The sequence below is a fragment of the Triticum dicoccoides genome, chromosome 3B (assembly GCF_002162155.2).
Source record: "Triticum dicoccoides isolate Atlit2015 ecotype Zavitan chromosome 3B, WEW_v2.0, whole genome shotgun sequence".
Lineage (NCBI taxonomy): Eukaryota > Viridiplantae > Streptophyta > Magnoliopsida > Poales > Poaceae > Triticum > Triticum dicoccoides.
In genome coordinates, this window is record NC_041385.1 from 614409616 (window position 1) to 614419665 (window position 10050).

Sequence of the window (10050 nt, forward strand, 5' to 3'; positions counted from 1 at the left end):
CGGGGCGACGTGACGGGATGTGCCAGTGATGTACAAAACGATGCGACGGCTGTTTTCTATGAACGAGCGGAACAAAATCCAATGCGCTACGGCTGTTTTCTAGGGCCAGTTCTTTTGAAAATCAGTTCGTCGTGCCCTAGCAGCGAAATAACCTACATGCGCGGGAAGAAGTCCTATTCAGTGTGCAACGCGTCTAAGGACGACCAAAGGCGCACCTCCAAGATGGTCCCTTCGACTCTCTCTAGCCAGTCGGTCTATTGGGCCTAGGCCCATCCGGAGAAGCAAGGGGGAAAACAAAGAGGAAAATAAACTGAAAAAGGTACTCTAGATCGAATATTATCAATGTTTCGTACAAACAAAAAATGTTCATGAATTAAAAAAATATTTACATATTTGGAAAAATATTCATGAGTTAAAAAATGTTTGCTAATTTAGTAAATGTACAGGAATTTATAAAATATTCATGAATTTAAAAGAAAGTTATCTGAAATTCAAAAATTAGTCACGAATTTAGAATATGTTCATGACTTTAGAAAATGCTTCCGGATTTCAAAGGAAGTTACCAGAATTTTAAAAATGTTCAAGAATTGAAAACATATTTATGAATTTTAAAAATGTTCATTAATTCAAAGATTTGTCCTCCAATCAGCATAGGAGCGCCACGTTCAGGCACAAATAAACGCAAACGCAGCCCACAACCAATCCACTCCCTAACACGTGGGGCCTTGAATGGAAAAACTTACTCGATGCACCAAAAGGAATTTAGTAACTTAAGGTGCATGACGCCAAGCCACCCGCTAAATTGGCAAGGGCGCTGATAGTTGTGGTCGACCGGCCCAGTCTTCTGTTCGATTCGTCGAAAGCCAACCATTTGATCCCCTAAACAGCAGGTCGTCTTCCTCCCCCCTTCTCCAGCTCGTTTCTCCTCCACGACAGACACGCATGGGAGGACATGCCTGCACGGGAGATGCGCACAAACCCCACGCCTGTAATAGATCACCGCCACCAGCTAGACGCCGAGCTTGCTGCTGGAGCTCTATGTGCGCCCACAGACTCGTCTCCGTCTAGAACTGATTGTAGCATTTCCGCAAGCAGGTTGTAGCTTTCTGGTCCTAGCGTCACCGACCACAGCTTCAACATCACCGCTTGCAACATATTGGGCCGTGAGTGGTAGCTTTTCTGTTGCTGGTTGTAGCATTTTCTTCTGCGTGATGCATCTTCCTGGTCGCCAGTAGCAGTCGTCTGCCATCGCCGGCCAAAAACTTCACCGTCGCTAATGCAACAATATTGCCCGTTGGATGTAGATTTTTCGGGGGTGGTTGTAGCTTTGGTGCATGAGGTTGCAGCTTCCACGCCCCACCAACCGCGGTCGCAGTCCCAGTGCTCATCGTCGCTGGCCACAACTTCACCATCGCCGCTTGCAGCATATTGCCCTACGAGTCATTGCTTTTTTGTTGCAGGTTGTAGCATTTTGCTATGCGGAATGCATCTTCCTGGTCCTCGGTTGTAGTCGTGTGCCATCGCCGATGCAGCAAAAATGGCCGCCAGTCGTGGCTTTTTTGCAGGCGGTTGCAGTTCTGGTGCATGAGGTTGCAGCTTCCTCGCCCACCTCCTAAAGGCACAACCTCGATGCTCGTTGGTTCCAGCATGAAAAAAGGTAAGGTTCCAGCAATGGCGCACGCTGGTTGCAGCATGTCACCTCCCCTGCCACATCTTCCACGTCACCAATCACCCCACCCTACTGCCTCCTCAAGTGGTTGGTCACGATGCCTCATAGTCTCCTCGGCGACACGCTCGTGGCTTGTTATTCTAGCCGGCGACACACATGGGGCTTATACCCCCTCGCCGATGACACGCCCTTCTTCGACTTGCCTCTCTGGTAGCCTCTCTTGACACAACACCGAGAGACGGGAGATAAGAGCTCGGGCTTTGCAGCCTCACCGGCGATGCAAACTGCGGTCCCCACAACCTCGCTGCCATCTATCCTGTGGGAGAGGGAGAGGTGGAGCAGCCCACATCGACGACGGAACGAACGGGGGAAAATGAGGAAGGAGGGGCGGTGAGGGAGGAATGGGGGAAGATAAGCTCGGTGACGTCTCACGAGTGGCTCACAAGGATGATTGAAGGAAATATGCCCTAGAGGCAATAATAAAGTTGTTATTTCGTATTCCCTTATTTCACGATAAATGTTTATTATTCATGCTAGAATTGTATTAACCAAACTTGATACATGTGTGGATACATAGACAAAATACCGTGTCCCTAGTAAGCCTCTACTAGACTAGCTCGTTGATCAAAGATGGTTAAGTTTCCTAACCATAGACATGTGTTGTCATTTGATAAACGGGATCACATAATTAGGAGAATGATGTGATGGATCAGACCCATTCATTAGCTTAGCATGATGATCGTTCAGTTTTATTGCTATTGCTTTCTTCATGTCAAATACATATTCCTCTGACTATGAGATTCTGCAACTCCCGGATACCGGAGGAATGCCTTGTGTGCTATCAAATGTCACAACGTAACTGGGTGATTATAAAGATGCTCTACAGGTATCTCTGAAGGTGTTTGTTGGGTTGGCATAAATCGAGATTAGATTTCTCACTCCGAGTATCAGAGAGGTATCTCTGGGCCCTCTCGGTAATACATATCACAAGAAGCCTTGCAAGCAATGCGACTAATGAGTTGGTCACGGTATGATGCACTATGAAACGAGTAAAGAGACTTGCCGGTAACGAGATTGAACTAGGTATGAAGATACCAATGATCGAATCTCGGGCAAGTAACATATCCATGACAAAGAGAATAACTATATTGACATTGCGGTTCGACCGATAAAGATCTTCGTATAATATGTGGGAACCAATATGAGCATCCATGTTTCACTATAGGTTATTGACCGAAGAGGTGTCTCGGTCATGTCTGCATTGTTCTCAAACCCGTAGGGTCCGCACGCTTAACGTTTGATGATGATTGGTATTATATGAGTTATGTGTTTTGGTGACTGAAGGTTGTTCGGAGTCCCGGGTTAGATCACGGACATGAGGAGGAGTCTCGAAATGATCGAGAGGTAAAGATTGATATATTGGAAGGTTATATACGGACACAGAAATTGTTCAGAGGAGGTTCGGGGATTTTTTGGAATACCGGGAGGTTACCGGACCCCCCCGGTAAAGTTAATGGGACACATGGGCCTTAGTGGAGAGGAGAGGGCAGCCAAGGGAGGTCCCCCCCCCCTTGCCAATTAGAATTGTACAAGGGGTGTGGGGTGCGTCCCCCTTTCCTTCTCCCTCTCCACCTCTTTCCCCTTTCCCCCCTCCGTAAGAAGGAAAAAATGGGGGATCCTACTAGGAGCGGGGTCCTAGTAGGACTCCCCCCCCATGGCACGCCCCTTGGTGGCCGGCCTCCTCCTCCCCTCCTTTATATACGAGGGCGGGGGGCACCCCAAAGGCACAAAAATTGTCTTAGCCGTGTGCGGTGCCCCCCTCCACCGTTTACTCCTCCGATAGTATCATCGTAGTGCTTAGGCAAAGCCCTACGCGGATCACATTGCCAACACCATCATCACGCCGTCCTGCTGACGGAACTCATCGACTCCATCGACACTTTGCTGGATCAAGAGATCGAGGGATGTCATCAAGCTGAACGTGTGCAGAACTCGGAGGTGTCGTACGTTCGGTACTTGATTGGTTAATTCGATAAGACATTCGACTACATCAACTACGTTAAGTTAATGCTTCCGCTTTCGGTCTACGAGGGTACGTGGACACACTCTCCCCCTCTCATTGCTATGCATGTCCTAGATAGATGCGTGAGCATTGGATTTTTTTTGAAATTGCATGCTATGTTTCCCAACAGTGGCATCCGAGCCAGGTCTATGCGTAGATGATATGCATGAGTAGAACTCAAAGAGTTGTGGGCGGTGACCGTCATACTACTTACCACCAATGTCTTATTTTGATTCGGCGGTATTGTTGGATGAACTGGCCCGGACCAACCTTACATTGCCGCGTTCATGAGACCAGTTCCACCGACAGACATGCAACTAGTTTTGCATAAAGTGGCTGGCGGGTGTCTGTTTCTCCAACTTTAGTTGAATTGAATTTGACTGCGACCGGTCCTTCTGAAGGTTAAAATAGCAAACTTGATAAATCACCGTTGTGGTTTTTGTGCCGTAGGTATGTACGGTTCATGCTAGCAGCTTGTAGCAGCCACGTAAAACTTGCAACAAACAAAGTAGAGGACGTCTAACTTGTTTTTGCAGGGCATGTTGTGATGTGATATGGTCAAGACATGATGTGATATAAAGATTGTTGTATGAGATGATCATGTTTTGTAAAAGTTATCGGCAACTGGCAGGAGCCATATGGTTGTCGCTTTATTGTATGAAATACAAGCACTATGTAATTGCTTTACTTTATCACTAAGCAGTAGCGATAGTCGTAGAAGCAATGGTTGGCAAGACAACCACGACGCTACGATGGAGATCAAGGTGTCAAGCCGGTGACGATGGAGATCATGATGTTGCTTCAGTGATAGAGATCATGAGCACAAGATGATGATGGCCATATCATGTCACATATTTTTATTGCATGTGATGTTTATCTTTTATGCATCTTATTTTGCTTAGTACGGCGGTAGCATTATAAAATGATCTCTCACTAAATTTCATGGTATAAGTGTTCTCCCCGATTATGCACCGTTGCGAAAGTTCTTCGTGCTGAGACACCACGTGATGATCGGGTGTGATAGGCTTTACATTCAAATACAACGGGTGCAAGCCAGATTTGCACACACAAAATACTCGGGTTAAACTTGACGAGCCTAGCATATACAAATATGGCCTCGGAACACTGGATACCGAAGGTCGAACCTGAATCATATAGTAGATATGATCAACATAGTGATGTTTACCATTGAAGAGTACTCCATCTCACGTGATGACCGGACATGGTTTAGTTGATTTGGATCACGTATCATTTAGATGACTAGAGGGATGTCTATCTAAGTGGGAGTTCTTTAGTAATTTGATTAATTGAACTTAATTTATCATGAACTTAGTCCAGATAGTTTTTGCATATCTATGTTGTAGATCAATGGCCCATGCTACCGTTCCTTTGAATTTTAATGCGTTACTAGAGAAATCTAAGTTGAAAGATGATGGCAGCAACTACACGGACTGGGTCTGTAACTTGAGGATTATCCTCATTTCTGCTCAGAAGAATTATGTTCTTGATGCACCGCTCGGTGTACCACCTGCCCCAGCAACTGTAGACATTGTGAATGCCTGGCAGTCGCGTGTTGATGACTACTCGTTAGTTTAGTGTGCCATGCTTTACGGCTTAGAATCGGGACTTCAAAGACGTTTTGAACGTCATGGACCATATGAGATGTTCCAGGAGTTGAAGTTAATATTTCAAGCAAATGCCCGAGTTGAGAGATATGAAGTCTCCAACAAGTTCTATAGCTGCATGATGGAGGAGAATAGTTCTATTAGTGAGCACATACTCAGAATGTCTGGGTACCATAATCACTTGACTCAGCTGGGAGTTAATCTTCCAAATGATTGTGTCATTAACAGAGTTCTTCAGTCACTGCCACCAAGATATAAAGGCTTCGTGATGAACTACAATATGCAAGGGATGGAAAAGACTATTCCCGAGCTCTTCGCGATGCTAAAGGCCGCGGATGTAGAAATCAAGAAGTAGCATCAAGTGTTGATGGTTAACAAGACCAAGAAAAAGGGCAAGGGTAAAAAGAAGGGGAACTTAAAAAAACTGACAAGCAAGTTGTCACTCCTGGGAAGAAACCCAAGTTTGGACCTAAGTCTGAAACTGAGTGCTTCTACTACAAAGGGACTGGTCACTAGAAGCGGAACTGTCCCTAGTATTTGGCGGATAAGATGGATGGCAAAGTGAACAAAGGTATATTTGATATACATGTTATTGATGTCTACCTTACTAATTCTCGTAGTAGTTCCTGGGTATTTGATACCGGTTCGGTTGCTCATATTTGTAACTCGAAGCAGGGACTACGGATTAAACAAAGATTGACTAAGGACGAGGTGATGATGCGCGTCGGAAATGGTTCCAAGGTTGATGTGATCGCTGTCGGCACGCTACCTCTACATCTACCTTCGGGATTAGCTTTAGACCTGAATAATTGTTATTGGGTGCTAGCGTTGAGCATGAACATTATATCTAGATCCTGTTTAGTGCGAGACGGTTATTCATTTAAATTAGACAATAATGATTATTCTATTTATATGAGTAATATCTTTTATGGTCATGCACCCTTGAAGAGTGATATATTTCTGTTGAATCTTGATCGTGATGATACACATATTCATAATATTGATGCCAAAAGCTGCAAACTTGATAATGATAGTGCAACTTATTTGTGGCACTGCCATTTGGGTCATATCGGTGTAAAGCACATGAAGAAACTCCATAAAGATGGACTTTTGGAATCACTTGATTATGAATCATTTGATACTTGCAAACTGTGCTTTATGGGCAAGATGACTAAAACTCCGTTCTCCGGAACAATGGAACGAGCTACTGACTTATTGTAAATAATTCATACTAATGTATGTGGTCCAATGAGTGTTGATGCTCGTGGCGGGTATCGTTATTTTTTGACCTTCACAGATGATTTAAGCAGATATGGGTATATCTACTTAGTGAAACACAAGTCTGAAACATTTGAAAAGTTCAAAGAATTTCAGAGTGAAGTGGAGAATCATCGTAATAAGAAAATAAAGTTTCTATAATCTGATCGCGGAGGCGAATATTTGAGTTACGAGTTTGGCCTTCATTTAAAACAATGTGGAATAGTTTCACAGCTCACGCCACGTGGAACACCACAGCGTAATGGTGTGTCAAAACGTTGTAACCGCACATTATTGGATATGGTGCGATCTATGATGTCTCTTACTGATTTGCCACTATCATTTTGGGGTTATGCATTAGAGACAACTGCATTCACTTTAAATAGGGCACCATCAAAATCCGTTGAGATGACACCGTATGAACTGTGGTGGTAGAAAACCTAAGCTGTCGTTTCTTAAAGTTTGGGGATGCGATGCTTATGTCAAAAGGCTTCAGCCCGATAAGCTCGAACCCAAATCGGAGAAATGTGTCTTCATAGGATACCCTAAGGAAACAATTGGTACACCTTCTACCACAAGCCCGAAGGCAAGATTTTTGTTGCTAAGAACGGAAACTTTCTAGAGAAGGAGTTTCTCTCGAAAGAAGTGAGTGGGAGGAAAGTAGAATTTGATGAGGTAATTGTACCTGCTCTCAATTTGGAAAGTAGCTCATCCGAGAAATCTGTTCCCGTAATGCCTACACCAATTGGAGAGGATGCTAATGATAGAGATCATGAAACTTCAGATCAAGTTACTACAGAACCTCGTAGGTCCGGCAGATCACGACCCGCACCAGAGTGGTACGGTAATCCGGTTCTGGAAGTCATGTTACTTGACCATGACGAACCTACGAACTTTGAAGAAGCTATGATGAGCCCAGATTTCGATAAATGGCTTGAGGCCATGAAACCTGAGATAGGATCCATGTATGAGAACAAAGTGTGGACTTTGGTGGATCTCCCCAATGACGGGCGACCCATAGAGAATAAATGGATCTTCAAGAAGAAGACTGACGCTGACGGTAATGTTAATGTCTATAAAGCTCGACTTGTTTTAAAGGGTTTTCGACAAGTTCAAGGAGTTGACTACGATGAGACGTTCTCACCCGTAGTGATGCTTAAGTCTGTCTGAATCATGTTAGCAATTGCTGCATTTTATGATTATGAAATCTGGCAAATGGATGTCAAAACTGCATTCCTTAATGGATTTCTTAAAGAAGAGTTGTATATGATGCAACCAGAAGGTTTTTTCGATCCTAAAGGTGCTACCAAAGTGTGCAGGCTCCAGCGGTCCATTTTTGGACTGGTGCAAGCATCTCGGAGTTGGAATATACACTTTGATGAGGTCAACAAAGCATATGGTTTTATACAGACTTTTGGAGAAGCATGTATTTACAATAAAGTGAGTGGGAGCTCTATAGCATTTGTAATATTATATGTGGATGACATATTGTTGATTGGAAATGATGTAGAATTTTTGGATACGGTGAAGCTGCTTACATAATGGGCATCAAGATCTATAGAGATAGATCAAGACGCTTGATAGGACTTTCACAAAGCTCATACCTTGATAAAGTTTTGAAGAAGTTCAAAATGGATCAGTCAAAGAATGGGTTCTTGCTTGTGTTACAAGGTGTCAAGTTGAGTCAGACTCAATGCCTGACCACTACAGAAGATACAGAGAAAATGAAAGTCATTCCCTATGCTTCAGCCATAGGTTCTATGATGTACGCTATGTTGTGTACCAGACCTAATGTGTGCCTTGCTATAAGTTTAGCAGGGAGGTACCAAAGTAATCCAAGAGTGGATCACTAGACAGCGGTCAAGAACATCCTGAACTACCTGAAAAGGACTAAGGATGTGTCTCTCGTTTATGGAGGTGACAAAGAGCTTGTCGTAACTGGTTACGTCGACACAAGCTTTGATACGGATCCGGATGACTCTAAGTCACAATCCGGATACATATTTTTATTGAATGGTGGATCTGACAGTTGGTGCAGTTCCAAGCAGAGCATCATGGTGGGATCTACGTGTGAAGCGGAGTACATAGCTGCTTCGGAAGCAGCAAATGAAGGAGTCTCGATGAAGCAGTTCATATCCTATCTAGGTGTAATACCTAGTGCATCGGGTCTAATGAAAATCTTTTGTTACAATACTAGAGCAATTGCATTGGCAAAGGAATCCAGATTTCACAAAAAGACCAAACACATCAAGAGACGCTTCAACTCCATCCGAGATTTGGTCAAGGAGGGAGACATAGAGATTTGCAAAATACATACGAATCTGAATGTTGCAGACCCATTGACTAAGCCTCTTCCACGAGCATAACATGATCAGCACCAAGACTCCATGGGTGTTAGATTCATTACAATGTAATCTAGATTATTGACCCTAGTGCAAGTGGAAGACTGAAGGAAATATGCCCTAGAGGCAATAATAAAGTTGTTATTTTATATTTCCTTATTCGTGATAAATGTTTATTATTCATGCTAGAACTGTATTAACCAAAAACATGATACATGTGTGGATACATAGATAAATCAACGTGTCCCTAGTATGCCTCTACTAGACTAGCTCGTTAATCAACGTGTCCACTTTCCTTCTCCCTCTCCACCTCTTTCCCCTTTCCCCCTCCGTAAGAAGGGAAAAGGGGGGGGGGGTGAATCCTACTAGGAGTGGAGTCCTAGTAGGACTCCCCCCCGTGGCGCGCCCTTTGGTGGCCAGCCTCCTCCTACCCTCCTTTATATACGAGGGCGGGGGGCACCCCAAAGGCACAACAATTGTCTTAGCCGTGTGCGGTGCCCCCTCCACCGTTTACTCCTCCAATAGTATCATCGTAGTGCTTAGGCGAAGCCCTGCGCGGATCACATCACCAACACTATCATCATAACGTCGTGCTGATGGAACTCATTGACTCCATCGACACTCTGCTGGATCAAGAAATCGAGGGACGTCATCGAGCTGAACGTGTGCAGAACTCGGAGGTGCCGTACATTTGGTACTTGATCGGTTGATTCGAGAAGACGTTCGACTACATCAACTGCATTAAGTTAACGCTTCCTCTTTCGGTCTACGAGGGTAGATGGACACACTCTCCCCCCTCATGTTGCTATGCATCTCCTAGATAGATCTTGCATGATCGTAGGCTTTTTTTTGAAATTGCATGCTATGTTTCCCAACATCTACGAGGGTACATGGATACACTCTCCCCCTCTCGTTGCTATGCATCTCCTAGATAGATCTTGCATGAACGTAGAATTTTTTTTAAAATTGCATGCTACGTTCTCCAACAGTGGCATCTGAGCCAGGTCTATACATAGATGATATGCACGAGTAGAACACAACGAGTTGTGGGTGGTGATCGTCATACTGCTTAACACTAATGTCTTATTTTGATCC